At 45.9% G+C, this 18,868-nt stretch overlaps 2 long non-coding RNA genes across 3 annotated transcripts in view; one reads left to right on the top strand and one right to left on the bottom strand.

The window, feature by feature from the left end:
- LOC143277315 (uncharacterized) overlaps positions 1 to 4,750 on the bottom strand; it is a 46,040-nt gene extending 41,290 nt beyond the window's left edge. For both annotated transcript variants that reach the window (XR_013053725.1, XR_013053724.1), the window contains exon 1: positions 4,568 to 4,750. This is a non-coding gene — a long non-coding RNA (uncharacterized LOC143277315). The remainder of the gene's footprint in view (positions 1 to 4,567) is intronic.
- Positions 4,751 to 5,634: 884 nt separating this feature from the next.
- Positions 5,635 to 18,096, top strand: LOC143277323 (uncharacterized). The gene is made up of 3 exons (XR_013053732.1): positions 5,635 to 6,203; positions 16,608 to 16,768; positions 17,482 to 18,096. It is a non-coding gene; the product is annotated as an uncharacterized LOC143277323 (long non-coding RNA).
- The last annotated feature ends 772 nt before the right edge of the window (positions 18,097 to 18,868 follow it).

Genomic DNA, 18,868 nt, shown 5'->3' with positions numbered 1-18,868 from the left:
GATTCTGTGGCATTAAAGTTTGTACTGTCGGATAGTTCTGACATTTCTCTTTCTGATGATGGTAGTACCTTTAACCATAGGAACCGGTCTTTTAATATCGCAGCATTTATTTGTGAGAACTGTTTGCTGGCAACTGTGACTGGCAGTGGTGTATTTTTCACAGCAGAAATTCGTGAGTAGGGTTTCCTTCACCTCCTCTTCTCTCTCATTTTCTTTCTTTCCTTCCATATTTCGTTCTGTTTTCCTCCCTCTCTTTCTCTTGCTTACTCTCTTTGCCTCACACACTCTCTCTCTCCCCCCCCCCTCCCCCCCCCCCCCCACACACACACAGCCCTCTCTTTCTATTCTCTTATCCTCATCTCTCTATCTCACTCAGACTCTCCGTTACAGTCCCTCCCCCCTCTGTGTCTATTTTCTTATCTTCATCTCACTTTGTCTCTGACTTTCTCTCCGTCAGGGCAAGCTAGCCCATCCAGCTTGCTGGGGGTAAAGAGTGAAAAGTAGTAACCTGCTTGCAGCTCCACACTTGACCACGTTAACTGTTAGGCAATTTATGAAGTGGACAATTGATTAAGACTTTTTTATCATGTGTCTGTCCTTTCTTCTGACAGAATAATCAGTTTAGTGATTACTGCCAATGACTGAATGGTGATGACCACCACTTTCACAAACCAGTCAGCAGACACTGATTTTTTTTCTTCAAAATACTAAATCTGCCATCCAGATATGTGTCGTGACTGCTATTTGCTTCCATGTATGTGATTGACTGAATTAGTGTGTCAGTGGAGTACTTGCACAAGCTACAATAGTTGAATCCTTTGACATGCTACAGCTTCTCCCGGCAGACTTTCCAGTGGTCAACACAGGTTAGTGAGCTGCATGCCATTGTATTATACTGTGCTCGGAATGCATTTTGCGTGTTGTGTGAAATTAGATTTAGTGTGTTCAAAATGTGTCAGAATGCATGTTTTAATAAAATGGTGATAAGAATGCCTACTTTTTTGAACAGGTATCTTGAGAAAAATGATCATATTCGAATTTCCTGTTGTTCTGAAGCTAAGACTGTATTCTTTAAAACCGTACTGTTAATAAAACGATTGCAGTGCCAAGCAACGTGTTATCAGATGTTAAAGAAGAAGTGTTGTTTTCTCTCTGTGGCCGCTGCCATCACTCGGCACAGCACACACCACTCTGCTGGTCTTTCTCTCTCCCTACAGCTGGTAACAGCTAGAGGCGCGACATGGAAGAGCACCCATGGCGCTTTGTGCTGCTACCTCTTCCAGGCCACAGTTCTAATCATCCCGGCTGCTGCGTGTTATCTTTCCTTCCTGAGTTAACGTGGGGTCAAGTTTGCCACTGCGATGAACTAAAAGTAAAGCGCTGAACACATGTGTTGTGTGTCTTCTGTTGTGTGTGTGTGTGTGTGTGTGTGCTTGTATGCAGGCACACCCCTGAGTGAATTGTAATTGCACATGGATGAGTGCATGAATGCTTGTGTGAGTCTCTCTCTCTCTCTCTCTCTCTCTCTCTCTCTCTCTGTTAAGCAATATAAATGACGGTAATATTTTTTAAAATTGTTTTTGTGTAAGACTGAAAGCTCATGAAATGAATTGAGTTATACTTTGTTATCTACATTTATGTTTGTTTGTGTTGTTCCATTGAGTAATACCATGTTCATGTGAACCCCTTCACTAGGGGCTTATACCTAGATGTGAATAAACCGTTCCATTCCAATCCATTCTCTCTCTCTCTCTGTCTCCCCACCCTCCCCCATACATGTCCATACACGTACTGTAGGTGAGAAAGGGCAGGGGTCACATGTCTTCTGTTGTGCACTGTGTGTGTGTGTGTGTGTGTGTGTGTGTGTGTGTGTGTGTGTGCAGGTCTGCAGCAGTATGCTAGGCAAAATAACACAAAGACAGAAGGCAGCAAAACAGAACAAGATGAAACAAAGGATCACAAACCAAACCCAAGGCAAGGCAAGGCAAAACAGGACATGGCAAGGCAAGGCAAAACAGGACATGGCAAGGCAAGACAGGCAAAACAGGACATGGCAAGGCAAGGCAAAACAGGACATGGCAAGGCAAGACAGGCAAAACAGGACATGGCAAGGCAAGACAGGCAAAACAGGACATGGCAAGGCAAGACAGGCAAAACAGGACATAGCAAGGCAAGGCAAAACAGAACATGGCAAGGCAAGACAGGCAAAACAGGACATGGCAAGGCAAGGCAGGCAAAACAGGACATAGCAAGGCAAGACAGGCAAAACAGGACATGGCAAGGCAAAACAGGACATGGCAAGGCAAGGCAAAACAGGACACAGCAAGGCAAGGCAAAACAGGACATGGCAAGGCAAGGCAAAACAGAACATGGCAAGGCAAGACAGGCAAAACAGGACATGGCAAGGCAAGGCAAAACAGAACATGGCAAGGCAAGACAGGCAAAACAGGACATAGCAAGGCAAGACAGGCAAAACAGGACATGGCAAGGCAAGGCAAAACAGGACATGGCAAGGCAAGGCAAAACAGGACACAACAAGGCAAGGCAAAACAGGACATGGCAAGGTAGGGCAAGACAGGGCACGGCAAGGCAAGGCAAAACAGGGCAAGGCAAGGCAAAACAGGGCAAGGCAAGGCAAGGCAGAACAGGACATGGCAAGGCAAGGCAAAACAGGGCACAGCAAGGCAAGGCAAAACAGGACACGGCAAGGCAAGACAGGACAAAGCAAGGCAAGGCAAGACAGGACAAAGCAAGGCAAGGCAAGACAGGCAAAACAGCTCATGACAAGGCAAGACAGGCAAAACAGCTGATGACAAGGCAAGACAGGCAAAACAGCTCATGACAAGGCAAGACAGGCAAAACAGCTCATGACAAGGCAAGACAAGGCAGGCAAAACAGGACATGGCAAGGCAAGGCAGACAAAACAGGACATGGCAAGGCAAGGCAGGCAAAACAGGACATGACAAGGCAAGGCAAGGCAGGCAAAACAGGACATGGCAAGGCAAGGCAAGACAGGCAAAACAGGACATGGCAAGGCAAGACAGGCAAAACAGCTCATGACAAGGCAAGACAGGCAAAACAGGACATGACAATGTTATAGTGTGCCAGCAGTGTCACCCCCCACCACCTGCACTCTGTCCCCCTTCCCTCCCCATCCCTTCGTCCCCCCCCACCCCCCTCTCCCTCCTTCTTATCTCCCTTCCCGCGCCATCCAAAGTCCAGTCTTTGAGGTCGCGCTGACACTGCGCCACCCTCCCTCCTTTCACCCTCCCTCACCCCTACTCCCTAGTCAGCCCTCTTTGGTCAGTGACGCCGCGTCACCCGCCCCAGCTATAGGAATACGTGCAGTTACGTGATGTCTGCCTCAATCCCTGTGCTGAGCGGAATATCCCGTGTGGCGGCCTGTCTTTCAAGTCGTTCCCCATCTCCCTTCGGCCTGTCTTTCAAGTCGTTCCCCATCTCCCCTTCCACGAACGCAGTTGACGTAGGTGGCGGGACTTCGGAACGTAAGCTAAGGAAAAGTTATGCTAATTCGAACTTTGATCAAGCCGGCTAACAGGCCCAGAGTTGTATTGTCCCGTCTCCCCAATCTCTTTGTGACGTAAACCAGTGAACCTGTCATCACAGAATGTTGTAGAAACAAGTGGGTTGAATTGTAGCGAATCAGATCAATCTGTTGAACTGGGATCAAGCAGTGAATCTGTCAGTCATTCACATAGCGTCACTAGGACAAGCAAAGATTGGTTATTTTAGTTCATCTAGTTAGGGGAGTGAGTGTTGTAGCTTAGATTAGTATACACAGTATGTTGGGGGAAGGGATAAAACCAGTCAGCACAGCCACTTCTTAGCTGTCTCCCAGAAGAACTGACTGACACAGGGTGACTGACTGATCAGCGATGTGAGGAACAAGGAAATCCCTGTTAGGCTGTGTGCTGCTTATAGGTGCTGCTTATAGGTGCTGCTTTAGGTGTAGGATGATCTTGTTACTGTGCGCTGCTTATAGGTGCTGCTTATAGGTGCTGCTTTAGGTGTAGGGTGAACTTTTTACTGTGTGCTGTATTGTAAAGTAAACACTCTATAAAAACCACTCCATGTGGCCCTGCTATTGATGTGAGGAGAGAGTGAGTGAGTGCATGATTAGTTGATCCTATATCTCCCCTTGTCTGCTCCCCTCTTCTCTCTTCGATTAGAAACGAACCACACTCTGCAAAACACCCTTTTTTTACAACTAGGCAAGACAGCTCATGACAAAGCAAGACAGGCAAAACAGGGCATGGCAGGTCAAGGCAAAACAGGACATGGCAAGGCAAGGCAAGGCAGGCAAAATAGGACATGGCAAGGTAAAGCAAGGCAAAACGAGGGGATGGTAAATTAGAGAGGCAAGACATGACAAGGCAGGACAAGGCAAGGCAGGGCAAGGCAAAATGCAGAAGGAAAAGATCCAGGACATGACAAGAGAAGTCACTGACATGACATGACAGAACACACCATGGCAAGATGTGGTGAGACAACAATGACATGGCATAACATGGTACGTATGACATGAAACGGCACCACACGTTGTTACCTGCTCTGTTGAGAAATGGAGGCAACACTGCACACTGAAATCAGTTCTGGGAACAGGTGATGACAGCACAGGTATCTGTTCTGGGAACAGGTGATGACAACACAGGTATCAGTTCTGTGATGACAGCAAGGTAGAGGTAAGTGTTCAGAAGAGGTAAGTGTTCAGAAGAGGTAAGTGTTCAGGTTCACACAACACAGCACACGGACTGTCGTCTCATGAAGTGTCTGCACTCTGCTCTCACCACGTCAGGCAGTATATAGTGTGCAGCCAAGCCACGCCTCCAACCACACATCCTATCTGCCAATGGTGTGAACATCATGAATATTAACCAGCTAGAACCAGCTAAAACAGCCACAAGCCAGCTCAGTGGTCTGTGAACAAAGAACGACATTGATATGTGTTTCCGTGTGTCTCTCTATAAACCTCTGTGTGTGTGTGTGTGTGTGCATGTGTGTGTGTGTGTGTGTGCATGTGTGTGTGTGTGTGTTGTTGTTGTTGTTGTTGTTATTTTGTGTGTTGTTGTTGTTGTTTGTTTCTTTGTTTTTTGTTGGTTTTTGGACTGGCTGTCTTTTGGCTCTTGACTGTCATTTGGCTGTCTGGCTTTCTTTTGGCTGTCGACTGTCTTCTGGCTGTCTGTCTTACTTTCTGTCTGCCCGTCTGCATTCTTGCCTGTCCATTCGTTCACTAGGAAATGTCTGACAGTCTGTCTGTCTGTTTCTCTCTCTCTCTCTCTCTCTCTCTCTCCGTGCTTTACAGACAGTTAGCTATGAAAGGGAGGCATTGTGAAACACCCACTGTGTGTCACGTTGACATCACGACGAATGTAGGACAGTGTACACCAGGACATCCTGCTCCACTTCCGTCCCTATACTCCTCTGTCTGGCTCTCTGATGCATGCACAAAAATCGTAGGCAAACTGAACACAGACACCAACGACACACACACACACACTTTCTCTCACTCTCTTCATTTAAAAAAAAGAAAGAAAAAAAAAAGAATTTTTTTTTTTTTAAATGGGGAGGGTGGGGGTGGGGATCGCGTAAAGACTGAGCCTATATATCGAGGGAAGAAACACAGGCACCTGGATTTATCTCTTCTCCAAACCAATATCTTGCAACTGACTGACTGGAGATTTGTGTAAATGCAACATGAAGTACAGTTGCTCTCTAACTGTACCAAACTCACGATAAAAGAAAAAAAATCTATCAAAGTACTGACAAGATATATATCACATATTGTGAAGTATATGAGTGAACTCAAACGCTGAAGAAAAAAATTGGGGAGGATCGAGTATGATACAAATTACGTAATGTAATATTCATCACGTAGAAGAACATCGGCAAGAAGATTAATACATGACCATTCAGATCGCCGTTGACCTCCTGAACAGCCATGACCCATTGGCTAGCTGGCGACATGAAGATATTGTCAACGCTTTCTGACTTGGGAGTCCTTGAGGACTTCCATCGCAGATCGCCTCCATCAGTGATGGAGAACTACAGGTGGGGGACAGGCAAGACTCAGGCTTTGGTGACGCTGACCATTCACGGGAGAACTGTGACGGCACAATGACTGAGCCCAGACATCCCCCCAGTGGACAGTCCGCCGGATCTGTTTACAGGAACCGACCCAACAGGTACTCTGCACGGCTGTTCAAAAAACAGAAATATGACGAAACTAAAGCATCGTCATCACTCACTGATATATTTGTGTATATGGCGGTATGTTTGTACTTTCTTAAAATGAACATGTATCCATGTATTTGTTATTTACATTTCAAAGTTAAAATTTTTAAAGTTCATTTTGTACAACAAAAATAGAAAATGAAGCCCTTTTCTTTTACAAACACATGTTACACTGGCTCCCTGTTGAAGCATGTATACGTTATAAATTATCTGTCTTTTCATATTCCCCCCCCCCTCAGATTCTTCACCAGACTACATTTCTGATCTTTTGTTCTGTCTACTCGCCTTCTCGGCCAATTCGTTCGTCCACAGATAAACTAATTCTATGTACACCAAAGACCCGCACAAAAGTATTTGGTGAACATGCTTTTTCTTTCCCTGCACCCAGGCAATGGATGCCACTTAACATTCGCAACATCAGATCAAAACCAACTTTCCAAAAAGCATTAAAGGCATACCTGTTTCAACAATACCATGAGCAATGAATACCTTTCTCTTCATGTGACACATGTACACAGGTATGTGTCCTATTGTACTGAGACCATTGTTTTACTGTTGTTAGTCTTTGAATTCATGTTTTCTTTAACAAGCTAGTCAAAAATTTACTTTAACTAGTAGTGCTTTCTATGCTGTGATTATGAATAATGACGTGCACGTTAAATATTGAATAAAATGCATTGCGTGGCTGAGTGGGAAGTATGATTGAATTTTTACTTCATATACTTTTAGTATATTTGTAAGTTAGTTACTTTGTGATGTTTTATTTTACTCGAGTAGATGAATATTATTTTATATGTACAATGTGTAGTTCATCTCACTTTTACTTCTGTTTCTTTATCTCCAAGGATTCTCAGTGTCGTTTTCAGCTTTTAGGTAAATTTATTGGTGGTGGTGGTGGTGGTGGTGGTGATGATGGTGAATCGTTTTATCTCATTTATCATTATTATATTTTAAAATGTTACATGTCTGTTTTTTATTGTGTAACGCGGCGAGTATGCTCTATAAGCCTCCACATATCATTATTATTATTATTAGTAGTAGTAGTATATGCACAGACCAAGGGGAAATATTTTAAATAGTTCCGTCAATAAACTATTAATGATAATACTAATAATGATAATATTTCTCTCTCTCTCTCTCTCTCTCTCTCTCTCTCTCTCTCTCTCTCTCTCTCTCTCTCTCTCTCTCTCTCTCTCTCACCATCTCTTTTTATTCAATATTTACTCTCGTCATATTCATTCATTTATTAGAATATTTAGCTATGTAACTGTTATAGTGTGTCAGGCGCCTATGGTGGGAGCGTGGGATTTTCTCAGACACACTGCTCACTGATGGACCCCTCCTTCCTACCTCCCTACTCTTCTCCCCCCCACCCCCCATCCATGGCATCTATCCCCACCAACACCCTCCCCATACCCTCTCTCCCTTCCCCCCTCTTCCCTTGGCCAAGTGCAGAGGGAGCAAGTTATCAAGAAATACTATACACTCCCCTGCCCTTTTCCCTTCCCCTTCCATCACCCCCAATCCCCCCCCCCCCAACCCCCCTCCATACCCCCCATTGTCGATCTCTGGCAGGATGGCATCTGCCTCAAAGGTCACCACATGGTGTGGTGTGTTTATCATGAGCTGTTTTATAATCAGGGCTGGGCGATCTTTCCTCCTCCTTCCCTTCCTCTTTTCATCACCCCCCTCCCCTCCCCTCCCTTGGATTCTGTGATTAACACACTGGCTCATATCAGTGGGATTGTGTTTTGCTACATGAACATAAAGTGAACCCTGAAACGTTTGGGGCTGTGAGTAATGCTTGTACTGGTAATTTGGTTTGTTGGCAATTTACTTTCTGGTTTTTGGAAACAGTTTGGAGTTTGTAGAATTGTGATGTTGTGTCACAAGAGCATTGAGAGATCCTTTTTAGCTGATGTGGTATTGCACAGTTAATGTAACTGGAATGTGTTGATGCAGATACCATCTTCTTCTCCTTCTTCTTTGCGTTCGACAACTACGCAGTCAGGGTCGAAGTCCGAGGGATGCCACAAACTCGGACGTCCGGTGAAGATCGGCTACCGTCCCCCAGAGCTTGGTGTTGAGGTCAGCACCCCCAGGCCAGGACTGCTGCCACATCTTCTCATACAGGGGGCAGTCTTGGAGAATATGGGATGGGGTCTGGTCAGCCTGGCCGCAATCACATAGGGATGTGGCTGCCACTCCAATCCTCTTCAGGTGTGCTCGGAGGCCGCAGTGTCCTGTGCGAAGGCGGTAGATGGTAGTCTGGTGTCTTCTCTCCAGTGTCCTGATGGGATCTTGGTGTGCAGGGTAGCCTCCGTTCAGGGTGACCCAGCCTCTTCGGAATCTGCTGTGGAGGAGAGTTTTTGCTTCCTCATACGTGGCAGGAATGGTTGGCTGTGTGAGCTGGCTTCCTTCCTTAGCGAGGTGGTCTGCACGCTCGTTGCCTGGGAGGCCTACATGTGCAGGCACCCACTGGAGTGTCGTTGGGGCTGTTTGGGTAAGGGTTGTGAGGAAGGGCCTTAAGGGACTGGATCAGTGGACCAGGATCAGGGGAGTCAAGGGCCTGGAGTGTGGACATGGAGTCAGTGAAGATGGAGATGCTGCCAAGGGGCTTTCCACAGGAGAGGAATTCTGCTGCTGTTTTGATGGCCAGGACTTCAGCTCTGAAATTGGAGCAGAGCTTTCCTCCAGGGAGTGCGATGCTGCTGTGCTCTCCATCGGGAAATCTGACGTAGACACCACTGCCTCCGTTGTGTGTGGCTTCCTCCGCTGATCCGTCCGTGTATACATGGGTCCAGGAGCTGGCTGGGTAGGACTCCTCTATCATGGCCAGAGTCAGGATCTTGAGAGTAGCTGGTTGCTGGTCTTTGGTGGTGATGCCAGGAACTCTGAGGCTGATGGTGGCCTCTATCTCTTGGTCAAGCCTCCAGTCAGGCAAGGCAAGGTCAGTGCAAGACTCCCCTTTTGCCGCCAGAACATCGCTGTGCTGTGCTCTGAGTGCTTTATACTGGTGGTTGAGGCTCTGACGTTTGAGACGGTTCTTGGTGGGTTGCTCCAGTCTGCGGTGTAGGTGGTGAGAGGGCAGTCTTCTGAGCTTCTCTCCCTGCATCAGGACTTTCAGGTCGCGTCTTCTCTCCAGGGGCTCAACGTTAGCAGTTTTCTCCATGTCATGGATCGGCGTGCACCTCATGGCTCCAAGTATGAGGCGTAGTCCCATATTTTGGACTTTGGCAGATACCATGACTTGTGAGAGAGCATAGCAAGCATGTGTATGGTTTAATTGTAATTGAGGCTAGTGACTGAGGGAAAAGTGGTTAAAATACACAATGTAGCCAATACATGACTAAATGGAGTACTGGTTTAGGGTATTTGGGTATCCCCCCCCCCCCCCCCCCCTCCTTTCCTGTTTCCTACAGGTTGATATTATGGTATGATGTTTGGACATCATGTTTGGGTTTACAGGTTGTTTATCTTGGCTTACATAAATGATAATGTTCAGTAACATGTCAGTGGTGTGTCAATTGTTGACATACTGTGGGAACAATGTAAGCATTCAGTCACAAAGAAACACAGAGATTATGTGTGTGTTGCATCTGCGTAGAATGTTTTGGTTGTAACAGTTGGAGTTATTTTGAGGTATGACATACCTATTTTGTATGTTAGGTGGTGATGGTTATATTCAAGGTGAACAAATCTACAGGCTAACTGTATGTTCATGTGTTTCCATGTGTGTGTGCACATGAGTGATAATGCAACATGGGGAACATGTGTGACTTGGTAGTTGTGATTACTATGTGCTGTAGTCATGTGTTATATGCCAGTGGGGTAACACATAGCTGTATGTGTTCAATAAGATTTGAGACCACTGACAGGCAGTCCTATGTTGGTGCACACAGGTTGCTATATATTACATTGGTGCTTGGAACATAAGGACTCTCCTGGACAGAGATAACACGGACAGACCCCAAAGGAGAACAGCACTAGTTACATCCGAACTCGCCAGATACAATATCGACATCGCAGCCTTGAGTGAGACTCGGCTTGCAGGCGAAGACGAGCTCTGTGAACGGGGATCTGGTTACACCTTCTTCTGGAGTGGACGAGGAAGCGAAGAGCGACGTGAGGCTGGTGTTGGTTTTGCAGTAAAAACCGCACTTGTCAGCAAGCTAGCTGGAATCCCAAAGGGAGTCAACGATAGGCTTTTGACCATGAAACTCCCACTGGCATCTGGCCAGAAGCACCTCACCATTGTCAGTGCCTACGCCCCAACCATGACAAACCCGGATGAAGTGAAGGCGAAGTTCTACGAGGACCTTCACTCTGTCATTGCTGCCATCCCTAAAGCAGACAAGCTCATCATTCTTGGGGACTTCAATGCTAGAGTTGGCTCTGACTACATCTCCTGGGATGGAGTGATTGGAAAGCACGGTGTGGGCCACTGCAACCCAAATGGATTGCTTTTGCTTCAGACCTGTGCAGAGCATGAACTGCTGATAACCAACACAGTTTTCTGCCTCCCTACCCGTAACAGGACGTCATGGATGCACCCTCGCTCAAAGCATTGGCATCTCATCGATTATGTCATCGTCAGGAAAAGGGATAGGCAAGATGTACGTGTGACAAAGACCATGTGCGGCGCTGAGTGTTGGCCATCGCCTTGTAGTCTCGAAGCTGAATATTCGAATCCAGCCCAAGAGACGCCCCCAAGGCCAGAAGGCTCCAAAACGGCTCAACATCGCTAAGCTGAAAAACATCACCATCAAACAGTCCTTTGTGGAGCTGCTGGAAGATCGTCTGGAATCCGCCTCTCTGGACAACCAGAATGTGGAGTCTGACTGGAGGACCCTGCGTGAGCTGATCTATAGTACAGCTTCAGAGACCCTGGGACCCATGACCAGAAAGCACAAAGACTGGTTTGATGAAAACTGTGATGAAATCAAGCAGCTTCTGGATGAGAAACGCTGTCTGCATCAAGCCCACCTGAGCAACCCAAAGTCCACATCAAAAAAGGATGCGTACAATGCCATCCACAGGACTGTTCAGCAAAAGTTACGCCAGATGCAGGATAAGTGGCTGAGTGACAAAGCTGATGAGATCCAGGGATATGCTGACAGGCACGATATGAAGAGGTTCTATGATGCCTTAAAAGAAGTCTACGGCCCCACATCCTCAGGATCATCCCCCCTCCTCAGCGCAGATGGGAATACCTTGATCACCGAGAAGGAGAACATTCTCGAACGATGGGCTGAGCACTTCAACAGTGTCTTAAATCGCCCTTCCTCCATAAATGATGAAGCCATAGACCGTCTCCCACAAGTCCCCACCAACGAAGCACTGGACGATCCACCAACACTTCTTGAGACCCAGAAAGCAATCCGTCTGCTATCCAGTGGCAAAGCACCTGGTTCAGACTCCATACCAGCAGAGGTCTACAAGGATGGAGGCACTGTGCTGACTGAGAAGCTTCATCAGCTGTACTCACTCATGTGGAAAGAAGAGACGATCCCCCAGGATTTCAAAGATGCATCTATCATTCACTTCTACAAGCGAAAGGGGAACCGGCAAGCCTGTGATAACCATTGGGGCATTTCCTTGCTCTCCATCGCAGGCAAGATACTTGCCAGGATCCTACTAAACCGCCTCACAGCACACCTTGACCAAGGTCATTTGCCTGAGAGCCAGTGTGGATTCCGGAAAGAGCGCGGAACCACCGACATGGTGTTTGCTGCAAGGCAGCTGCAAGAGAAATGTCAGGAGCAAAATGCTGATCTGTTCTCCACCTATGTCGACCTCACTAAGGCCTTCGACACCGTGAGTAGAGAGGGACTGTGGAAGATCATGGCCAAGTACGGATGCCCTCGGAAATTTATTTCCTTGGTCAGCCAATTCCATGAAGGCATGCAGGCTCGAGTCCAGGACAATGGCAAAACATCTGCTCCTTTTGCTGTCACAAATGGTGTCAAGCAAGGCTGCGTCCTGGCTCCAACGCTGTTCAGCCTCATGTTCTCTGCAATGCTTACTGATGCCTTCAGAGATGGCGATGTTGGAATCGGCCGAAAGTACCGAACAGATGGCAAGCTGTTTAACCTCAGAAGCCTTCAAGCAAAAACGAAGGTCATGACAGACATCATCAGAGACTTTTTGTTTGCTGATGACTGTGCCCTCAACGCTGGATCTGAAGCTGACATGCAACTCAGCATTAACAAGTTTGCCACTGCCAGCAGGAACTTCGGCCTTACCATCAGCACGAGGAAAACTGAAGTTCTCCATCAGCCAGCCCCAGGGAAACCCTACGTTGAGCCCAACATCACAGTCAACGGTCAGAGACTCAGTGCGGTGGAGCGGTTCACATACCTTGGCAGCACACTATCACGAAATGCGACCATCGACGATGAAGTGAATGTCAGGATTGCAAGAGCAAGTGCAACTTTTGGTAGACTCAATGCAAATGTCTGGAACAGAAGAGGCATTAGTCTTGAGACCAAGCTAAAGGTCTACAGAGCAGTAGTTCTCCCCACACTACTGTACGGCTGCGAAACTTGGACAGTGTACCAACGACATGCCAAGAAGCTGAACCACTTCCACACAACATGCCTCAGGAAGCTACTGAACATCAAGTGGCAAGACAGAAACCCAGACACAGAGGTGCTCGCAAAAGCCACCCTTCCCAGCATCTTCACCATCCTGATGCAGTCCCAGCTTCGCTGGGCTGGACACGTGGCGCGCATGCCAGACCATCGGCTGCCCAAAAGGCTCTTCTATGGCGAGCTGCAACAAGGGAAGAGATCACACGGAGGTCAGAAGAAGCGCTTCAGAGATACTCTGAAAGTCTCTCTGAAAGCGTTTGATATCAACCCTGACTCCTGGGAGGAATCTGCAGTGGACCGTAACAAATGGCACGCTGCTGTGCACAAAGGCGCCAAGTTGTGCGAGGCCAACAGGACTGCTGTAGCTGTTCAGAAGAGGCAGGCCAGAAAGTCACGGGCAAACAAGCTCCCTGACAATGATATGCCTGTCTTTGTCTGCCCCAACTGTCAGCGAACATTTCGTGCGCAGATTGGACTACTCAGCTATCTGCGCATTCACAGATAGATTCATGAGCATCCTTCCCTCCACCCCACCACCACCCTCCCCCCATCCCCCATCCCCCATCTGGATGACAACGATGGTCATCATCGATCTCGATGGACACACCACAGTCATGTGTTATATGCCAGTGGGGTAACACATAGCTGTATGTGTTCAATAAGATTTGAGACCACTGACAGGCAGTCCTATGTTGGTGCACACAGGTTGCTATATATTACTGTATGGTGATTTAACTGGAGTTAAACACTGGGAGTTTGTAATTGTCTGCCACATACTTGGTGCGACAGCTATTATTCTATGGTGGTTTGACAGGAGTTAAACACTGGGAGTTAGTATTTGTTAGTCATATATTTGGTGCACATTAACTTATGTGCCACTGATTGTTGATAGTAAGCTAAATGAAGTTTGTTTTACATTCTTACATAGATCTCTTTGAGAAGAGAGTGTACGGCGAGTCATTGAGTGTCAGAATGGAGAAAGGTTATCTGTGGAATTGTTTACTTGTCCAGACAACATAATGATGTTTCTGTTACATCAGTGCAGTTATGTCTAGCATATGTTTTGGTATTGATTTAACCTGGGTTTTAATATTGTGTGCGTTCCAGGTGTGCTGTTAAGTTAGAGAAATAAACACCTCAATTCATCTTTCTAAAAGACCCTGCTGTGGTACGAGGAGAGAGTGGATTGTGCACCTATCCTCTGCCTGTTGTCCTACTCTATCCCTTCTCTATTCTACCCCTACACCCCTACCCCTGTGTCTGTGTACCTCTGTGTGTGTGTAGTGTGTGTGTGTGTGTGTCTGTGTATGCTAGCGCGTGCATTTGAATTATGTATGTGAAAGTGCGTGGGTGTGTATGTTGTTGGTGGGTGTGCATGTGGGCGATGGGGACGGTGGGAAAGGGGGGCGTCAGATGGTCCGTGCGTGTGTGTGATTGTGTGTGCGTTTGTGTGTGTGTGCGTGTGCGTGTGCGTGTGTGTTCTCAAATGTAGGTTTTTGTCTTATGTGTGACGTCTCCTCGTTGGCCCTTAAACATCTGCATCTGGGGTGGGGCGCTCCAAGATGGGGCCATAAAGGGTCATAACAGTGGCCCATAAAAGTTTGGAAGTTTGTTTCAGGCAGCAAAGCATAGTGCGGCGGCTTGGCCGAAGGTTGGGAGGTAGGGGGTGGGTGTGGGGGTAAAATGTACGGGTTGGTGATGACATATCGAAGTCCAACAGTGTATATCGCGCGCGCGCGTGTGTGTGTGTGTATGTGTGTGTGTGTGAAAATACTCCCATCTTCTGGCTAATGTGGCCACACATGTGTTGTTGGCAACTGTACATTTGTGTGGAAAGTTCACCTTAGCCTGGTCTGGTCTAAAAATTTCAGACACTTCCGACATGAAAATCATTGTCATTGAAGACAGCAATATTTTCTCCAATCCTGGTGAAAACAAAATCCTTAAAAGTAGGTACCGGCACCCGCTAACAAAGGCTGCGAGAAAGCCGGCAGTAGGCCGAAATTTGTCACTTTTCACTTGATGATTTTTGTGCGAAATTGTGTATACATCTTGTTTAAAACATAATGGAAATAAAGACGTCGCGTTTTCGTGTGTGTGTGTGTGTGTGTGTGTGTGTGTGTGTGTGTGTGTGTATGTGTGTGTGTGTGTGTGTGTGTGTGTGTGTGTGTGTGTGTGTATGTATGTATGTGTGTATATATATATATATATATATATATATATATATATACACACACACACATACATACATACAGACAGACACACACACACGCACACACACACACACGCACACATTTCCAGTAAAATACTGAACTAATACCAATATATAATAATCATTGCATCTAATCAGGGTAAAATAATACACAATAATTGAATAAAACATGATGACACATAAGCATAAAGGAAAATACAAAAAATATTTCTGGACACAAATCAGTGCCACATCCCCCCTCCACACCCTCCCTTCCTCACACACACCTCACATGTACACACACACACACACACACACCCAGACCACACACACACCCAGACCACACACACACAGAAAGGGCAGACCTGCTGGCCAGGAACGCTATAAAGAAGGAATTATCCAGATCCTTTGTACCATACACAGACATGAAGCGGAAGGTGAACACTTACGTTAAGGATCTTTGGCAAGAGGAGTGGAACACCCAGATGGACAACAAGCTCTTCCAGATCCGTCCGGACCTAAAAGTGACCCTCCCTTCGGGGGTGAAGAACAGAAAGGAGGAGTCTGTGCTGTGCAGACTGCGTACGGGGCACACTTTTTTTTTACTCATTCTTACTTGTTGAAGGGGGAAGAGGCCCCTCGATGTATTCCCTGTGATGAGCCTCTCACCGTGAAACACGTGCTCCTTGACTGTTGGGATCTGCATGACGTTAGACACAGACATTACACAGCGGTTTCTTTGAAGACCTTGTTTCGTGATGTCCCTCCGTGGGCGCTGATGGACTTCTTAAAAGAAGAACATTTTTAACCAGATTTGAAGGTTTTAAACTATGGAAGTTTTTTTTTTTTTAAACTTTGGAGTGGAAAGTTTGAAGTGGTGACTCGTTTTAATTGGTTTTTATTTTTATTTTTTTTTTATCCTTGTGGTAGTTATTAACGCGGCGATAGCCTTGAGATGTCCTTAATGGTCGTCAAGGCTCTAAGCACCATAATTTCATTTCATTTACACACACACACACACACATGCTCGCCTAAATGTTGGTTAAGAAAGCAAGGAATAGTTCAAACTATGAACAGTGTACAGTCAGAAATGTGTGTAATTTGATAACTGAACACTGTTGACAGGTCGATACATCATTTCACCAACAACATCCTGGAAAGTCCCGGTAGCATATTATGATAGCAGTGTAATGCAAGGCAGACTTGCAAAACAGGAGTGAGCAAGCCACGCCTTCGATAATGGAAGTGCAGTTCATTAGCCTACTGACTGAGTCTGTCAAATCCAGAATGGCTTGTCGAGTGAATCTGAACTTTTTTAAAAACTTCAGTGTCATCAAAGACTTCTAAAGGATGAGTTTTGTCAGGAAAAATTAGGTTTCTGGATAAATCAATGTAATTTAAACGCACTAGTGCGTTCTGTTTGAACAAAGACAAAAGGGTTTTAGTCGACAGATTCATTTGGTAAGCTATGCTATGCTCTAAATTTGAAGCTGACACTGACACATTAATGATTGCATTTTAATTTAGATTTTGATGACTGTTTTGGTAAGCATTTTATTCACTGTGTGCAGGCAGAATATGCTGTTGGGACCAATATGACTGGGGCCTCCTCCACTGATAAGCAGCAGCAGTGGAACCGAGGGACACAGAAGAATCGACACTTTACAGCCCAAACGGATTGCCACTGTGAACTTCAAACGACACGAGCCAGACACTGTCTACAGAAGCGATGGTAAACACTTTTTATATATTTATTTATTACCGTCCACAGTAAATGGATTTTTCATGAATTTATTTATGACTTAAATTACCATTCAGTCTCGCTTCCCACCTTTTTTTTATATGGCTATATTAACCTTCTGGCTGCCAGGGTCACAACAGCGCAGCATCGAAAACTCGCTTTACGGCAACCAGGGTCGCAATGTCACGCCCGTGAGAGCACTGGTTTTCAAGAAGGGCGCCTGTAATAGTAAGCTTTGACAGCCGACCAATCACATTTTCCCTTTCATTTAGGATATGTCAGCAATGCCTAGCAACAGCCAATGAGCGATTAGAACAGAGTTTTTGGAAGTTCTTTTTTTTTCTTCTTTTTTTGTCACTTCTTTTTTTAATTTACTTTTTGTTTAGGGGGGGGGGGGGGGGGGGGGGCAGTATGCATTCATCAGAATGCAAAAATTATTTTACTTAGGCACTTTGCCTATGTTCAGTACACTCTTTTGATATAAACTAAGCTGCTGTGCAAGAGTAAATGGCTGTTACGGTTATATGGAACTGATAAGAGTAAACAAAATGAGCCCAAGTTTTACGCCGTGCAGAGAAGATGTCGGTCGGTCCGTGGCGAAACCACTGAACGAATTATGATCAAAGTTGTTGTGCAGATGCATGGGAATGTGATGATACTGCCAGTGTCAGCATGTTTTTGCCATGTCATAAACAGGATAATAGATGTGGCAAACAAGAGCGCCGAAGTTCCGTTCAGCTGGAAACCTCAGCAATGCCTGACTGCTGAGGAACTGAGAAAGACGACTAGTTCCTCCGCTGTGGAAGGTCTGTTTTACACGGAAAACTCCCTTATTCTACTTGTTCCTCCCCTGTGGAAGGTCTGTTTTACACGGAAAACTCCCTTATTCTACTAGTTCCTCTGTGGAAGGTCTGTTTTACACGGAAAACTCCCTTATTCTACTAGTTCCTCCCCTGTGGAAGGTCTGTTTTACACGGAAAACTCCCTTATTCTACTAGTTCCTCTGTGGAAGGTCTGTTTTACACGGAAAACTCCCTTATTCTACTAGTTCCTCCCCTGTGGAAGGTCTGTTTTACACGGAAAACTCCCTTATTCTACTAGTTCCTCTGTGGAAGGTCTGTTTTACACGGAAAACTCCCTTATTCTACTAGTTCCTCTGTGGAAGGTCTGTTTTACAGGGAAAACTCCCTTATTCTACTAGTTCCTCTGCTGTGGAAGGTCTGTTTTACAGGGAAAACTCCCTTATTCTACTAGTTCCTCCCCTGTGGAAGGTCTGTTTTACAGGGAAAACTCCCTTATTCTACTAGTTCCTCTGTGGAAGGTCTGTTTTACAGGGAAAACTCCCTTATTCTACTTGTTCCTCTGTGGAAGGTCTGTTTTACATGGAAAACTCCCTTATTCTACTAGTTCCTCTGTGGAAGGTCTGTTTTACACGGAAAACTCCCTTATTCTACTAGTTCCTCTGCTGTGGAAGGTCTGTTTTACACGGAAAACTCCCTTATTCTACTAGTTCCTCTGTGGAAGGTCTGTTTTACAGGGAAAACTCCCTTATTCTACTAGATCCTCCGTGGAAGGTCTGTTTTACAGGGAAAACTCCCTTATTCTACTAGTTCCTCTGTGGAAGGTCTGTTTTACAGGGAAAACTCCCTTATTCTACTAGTTCCTCTGTGGAAGGTCTGTTTTACAGGGAAAACTCCCTTATTCTACTTGTTCCTCTGTGGAAGGTCTGTTTTACAGGGAAAACTCCCTTATTCTGCTAGTTCCTCTGTGGAAGGTCTGTTTTACAGGGAAAACTCCCTTATTCTACTAGTTCCTCTGTGGAAGGTCTGTTTTACAGGGAAAACTCCCTTATTCTACTAGTTCCTCTGTGGAAGGTCTGTTTTACACGGAAAACTCCCTTATTCTACTAGTTCCTCTGTGGAAGGTCTGTTTTACACGGAAAACTCCCTTATTCTGCTAGTTCCTCTGTGGAAGGTCTGTTTTACACAGAAAACTCCCTTATTCTGCTAGTTCCTCTGTGGAAGGTCTGTTTTACACGGAAAACTCCCTTATTCTACTAGTTCCTCTGTGGAAGGTCTGTTTTACACGGAA

The sequence above is a fragment of the Babylonia areolata genome, chromosome 34 (assembly GCF_041734735.1).
Source record: "Babylonia areolata isolate BAREFJ2019XMU chromosome 34, ASM4173473v1, whole genome shotgun sequence".
Lineage (NCBI taxonomy): Eukaryota > Metazoa > Mollusca > Gastropoda > Neogastropoda > Buccinidae > Babylonia > Babylonia areolata.
Note: the sequence above shows the minus strand (reverse complement) of the source record. Positions and strands in the feature narration are given on the sequence as shown.